Genomic DNA, 5,565 nt, shown 5'->3' on the forward strand with positions numbered 1-5,565 from the left:
TTCCACACCCTCCCCCCTTCCTGCAGGAAGAAGCAGACAAACAAAGAAACAAGCACCTAGCTGCAGGTGTTACAGGTGATTCACCCCTTCCAGCTTCCCCACATACCCCCTCACCAAAAGCAATGATAATGGCTATACCTCATGTCTGGACATGTAAGAGGAAGAAGACGAAGGACAAACAAACATGTACACAGCTGCTGGCACAGGTCAAGGTATTGATCCAATAACATGCGTTACCTCCTCCACCCCCTCCTCCTCTGGTCGAAAGAGGGTCATTTCCGGCGTGAGTTAGGTCACATAGCTTGTAGCAAAACAAACTGCACAATAGACCGATGGACAAATTAGCTCCCCTCGCCACCCTCCGCAAGAACTAACTAAAGAGCTAATGCACCCAAGATTGGATTGTCATAGATGAGTGATCAAAGACATGGCTAATGAGCGTGAAATAATCATTAACCATAACTCACCCTGTTCCTCGCCCAAACTGCGTGACCACAGGTCATCAAAAAAGGGTAAAGAAATACTCTTAGCTGCTCTCCGGATGCGATAAGGGTTTAAAATATTGATCTCGAGGGGGAGGGGTTGTGCGAGGTAAATGATCATGGGTATTGATCTGATAACTATATTTAACTTTCCATCGTGCCTTAAACACGCAGTTTTAGCTTTAATTGCTAAGGCGTCCCAATACTAATAATACAATGCGATGAAAAGGATGATAAAAATCGCCATGTACTCAATATACCTTTGTTATCATCTTCAAATATACATTAGCACAAACAACTAGACATGCTTAAATCATACTTGGACCATCCAACTAAAAACTAACATCTTCCTCATCGCTCATGGCGATGATTACCGAGTTGCCACGAACGTCGCCCTTCCAGAGTGGGGTTGGGCGACATCGATGAGTGCGAGAGGGTGTATTCCGGTAACGAATATGGAAGTGCAACCACTTCCATGACGACGGACTCACTGTTATCTCGTCCCGAGGCGTAAGCAAACAAGGAAAAGAATGCTATATTAACCAACACTGAGTTTTTAAGATGTTGATATTATACAGATATAAGGCATTTGGCAAAATCCAATTTTCACTCCATTTACGCATGCAAAAAATTCACTCGCAAAAACCATACATGATAACTTTTATCACGAATGCGCAATATAACAAAGGAAGTCCTCACAAGAATAACAGAAATAACTTATCTTCGTTGTCAATTACTACCTTTGAAACCTCCACTCATCTTTTAACATGTTATAGCAGCCGTTCTTATATTGCTAATGATTCTTCACAATAACTATACAATTCAGTGAAAAGGATCATAAAACTCTTGTTGCAGACAATGTCTTTATAATGGCTTTCAGCCTTACACAAACGCACATCCTAACAGGCGACAATGCAATATAACAAAATTTGAATCGAGTTTTAATCGACTTGAATTTAATGCGTAAATATAAATGTGGCAACCACCTTCTCGTATATTTGTACATGTCGATGTGTCACATTTGCGAGATAATTATCCCGCCACACAACCGATACACTTCAAAACCTGCTTGTTCTACTGTATATACAAGCAAGCTTTATTTCATAAACTTGCTTGAGGGCATAAATTCAACCAAACTTTACTTCTCGATCTCCCGCAATCGTCTTTCTCACCTGCCCACAAATATGCGGTTAAAGATCGAACTAAATAACCTCTACGTCGGCCTACTGTAATTTACTTTATCGGGAAACGCTCATCTAGGCATCATTTTTAAAAAGTAATGCATACTTACCTTTGATCAAATATCCCTGTACAAAGAGAAACAACTATTTTTACACCGGCATTGAATAAAACTTACTGCTCGACCTCTTCAATATTCTCTGATAAACTTAATATTCATACATGTCACATTACGAAACACTGATATGTCTAAACATCCTCGGCTAAGATATAATGTTTCACTAATTGGCATAACAATGAAAACTGTTAAAGGTTCCTTAGAACAATTTATATTTAAAAAAATGTGTAAAAAAGGTTTTAAGCAATTGTAACACATTTTTTTTTCATTTTAGCCATAGGCTCTGTATCTAAATGAAGACGTTTTAGGATAAAATGATAAAGCACGTTTGCCCTTCTTGTCATAGAGTTTTTATCATTTTACCTGTATTACACACATTTATACACCATATTTTAAGTAATGCATACATTTTCATCAAGTTACTCGCTAATTGTCGTAGCGACGAAAACCGTTAAATGCCCCTAAAAACCATTTTCACCATCAAAATAAAAGAGAGAAAAAATATTTAAAAGAAGAAGGCCAAGTAATTGTTAAATTACTATTTGACGTTTTAGCAGCAGATTCTTTGTCAAAGCAAAAGACTTTTATATGTTATGAAACAGTTTGAGGGTAAAATAACTCTTCTGTCATAGAGCTTTTATGATTTTACGTCTATTGGACATAGATAAATTCGCCTAAATTATCAATCAAGGATAAATTTACTCCAAAGGAGTAGAAAGTGTACATGACACCTATTGCCATGTACATGGCAATAGGTCTTAGCAGTTGGCATGCGAATTTCCATTTCTTTTTTTAAACCAAGTCATCAGTAACTATATATGTTCTATAATCAACATATTACTTGCAAACATATAAAAAACAAAGGAGCTTACTTTTTCTATGCATCTGCATTAGACATTTCTGATTTTTACATGGCAGTAAAGGAGTATGTGGCGAGCAACATAGAGACAGGGAAGTAAATTATAGAGGAAAGGTTAAAATTACACACCTAAAGAGAAAAAGTGGCAACTGAAGCCATATTTTCAGTACTTTTGCCATTAATGGCAAGTAGAAAACATTCGTTTGGGGAAAAAATCGCTTAAAGTCATAATTAGGGAGAGAAAAGCGTCCTTTTACATAACTCAGAGAAAGAAAAAAATGACTTTTTACTCAAATACATGAACGACTGAAATATATATATATATATATATATATATATATATATATATATATATATATATATATATATATATGGGTGGAGCATATTTTTGCAGGTCATGAAAATACAGGGCAAAACCATTAAAACGTTCTCGCATTGCTGTCGTCTTTAACAGAAGACATGTATATTATCAGTAAACTAAGTTTTGTGCAATTGAATACATTTGTCTTTTCTGTAATAATAATACAAAAAAAGTCAATTTGCTCATCATTACTACTAAAGTCATTCATTTAAAGATGTCCTCCTAAACAGTGATGATGCTTTGTCCACTATATGGATGGAAGACCTTACACAGACGGCGGAGAATACCGCGACTCGTCACGAGCTATTGGTCTCACCAGCATACTAGGCGAAAAAACAGAAGTACTTGTCTCGACTCCATCCGTGAAGAATTGCCTGGTTAATGAATATCTCGCCTTTAAATCGCACCCTTTCAGTCATTTGACCAAGGTAAATCCCCATGTTCTAGATAGGTAGAATGACACACCCCTTTGCTGGTCCTCGTAGCACATCCTTCTACACACCTGTTCGTTCCACTAATTCACGCAGTCTGCTTCCCCTATCAACATGCCATACCTTGTTGGTGGGTCCTATCCTGGCCCCTCCCCCTCGACTATACGAGATGGTCAAGAAAAAGTAGTGATTTTGATCATAAATGTAGGTATAACATGACTTCACACGGCACTGAATATGTATCTCCAAGTCTTGATATGTATTTGGTGATGCGTGTAATCATACGTGTATCGAACTTGGGGGTCCCTTGTGAAGAAAACGCAAGGATTTTCTAAAACCATAAGACAGTAATATCTCTTCATAAGTATTTAAAAATACTAATAACCCATATGGTTGGTTGGAAAGAAGGGCAACAAATTGTCGAAACCATATCTTAGAAACGAATTAGTTGCCAACTAATTCCATCAAGTTTTACTTCTCTTTCCTCGCAATTCATCTTCCTTTCCGCACACAGATACACGATGAAAGGAGATGACTTGCAGTTTTTCTGAGATGGCACCTCCGACATCGGTTACGGAAGCGTCCTTTGTTGAAAAGAGCATTTAGATAGAGGATTATGAATATTAACCTCATCCGAGTCATTCCATAATCATAGTTTCTCAAGATTTATTACGTAAAAATATGTAATCATTCCTGTATGACAATCCTTGCTTACCTATAATGTCAATAGTTTCATAAAACCTTGTTGTTTAAAGAAGAAATTAACAACATTACTAAAAAAGTTTTAACGTACTTTACCTCAGAAAGGTTTGTTATCACCCACCTCTGTGAAAGAGGTGGGTAATAGTGCGAATTATTTATAACAAACAAGGGTGCCTAAGAAAAAGAATTTTCATTCAGCAGATAAACTGTTTGTTATCACCCACCTTCGACTTGTTTGTTCAGAGTATATTTCTCCCTGTAATACTAGCTGCAGTTTAAACAAGGCATATTACTATACGTTTATTTCTGCACGCGCCGCACTCATCGCCTTTATGACTTTAGTAGTAATGATGAGCAAATTGACTTTTTGTATTATTAATACAGAAGAGACAAATGTATTCAATTCAACAAAACTTATTTTACTGATAATATACATGTCTTCTGTTAAAGACGACAGCAATGCGAGAACGTTTTAATGGTTTTGCCCTGTATTTTCATGACCTGCAAAAATATGCTCCACTCATGTATATATATATATATATATATATATATATATATATATATATATATATATATATATATATATATATATTTCAGTCGTTCTTGTATTTGAGTAAAAAGTCATTTTTTTCTTTCTCTGAGTTATGTAAAAGGACGCTTTTCTCTCCCTTATTATGACATTAAGCGATTTTTTCCCCAAACGAATGTTTTATACTTGCCATTAATGGCAAAAGTACTGAAAATATGGCTTCGGTTGCCACTTTTTCTCTTTAGATGTGTAATTTTAACCTTTCCTCTATAATTTACCTCCCTGTCTCTATGTTGCTCGCCACATACCCCTTTACTGCCATGTAAAAATCAGGAATGTCTAATGCAGATGCATAGAAAAAGTAAGCGCCTTTGTTTTTTATATGTTTGCAAGTAATATGTTGATTATAGAACATATATAGTTACTGATGACTTGGTTTAAAAAAAGAAATGGAAATTCGCATGCCAACTGCTAAGACCTATTGCATCGAGAGTGTCATGTACACTTTCTACTCATTTGGAGTAAATTTATCCTTGATTGATAATCCCGGTTTTAGGCGAATTTATCTATGTCCAATAGACGTAAAATCATAAAAGCTCTATGACAGAAGAGTTATTTTATCCTCAAACTGTTTCATATCATATAAAAGTCTTTTGCTTTGACAAAGAATCTACTGCTAAAACGGCAAATAGTAATTTAACAATTACTTGGCCTTCTTCTTTTATATATTTTTTCTCTCTTTTATTTTGATGGTGAAAATGGTTTTTAGGGGCATTTAACGGTTTTCGTCGCTACGACAATTAGCGAGTAACTTGATGAAAATGTATGCATTACTTAAAATATGGTGCATAAATGTGTGTAATACAGGTAAAATGATAAAAACTCTATGACAAGAAGGGCAAAC

Source organism: Penaeus vannamei, chromosome 23 (genome assembly GCF_042767895.1).
Source record: "Penaeus vannamei isolate JL-2024 chromosome 23, ASM4276789v1, whole genome shotgun sequence".
Taxonomy (NCBI): Eukaryota; Metazoa; Arthropoda; class Malacostraca; order Decapoda; family Penaeidae; genus Penaeus; species Penaeus vannamei.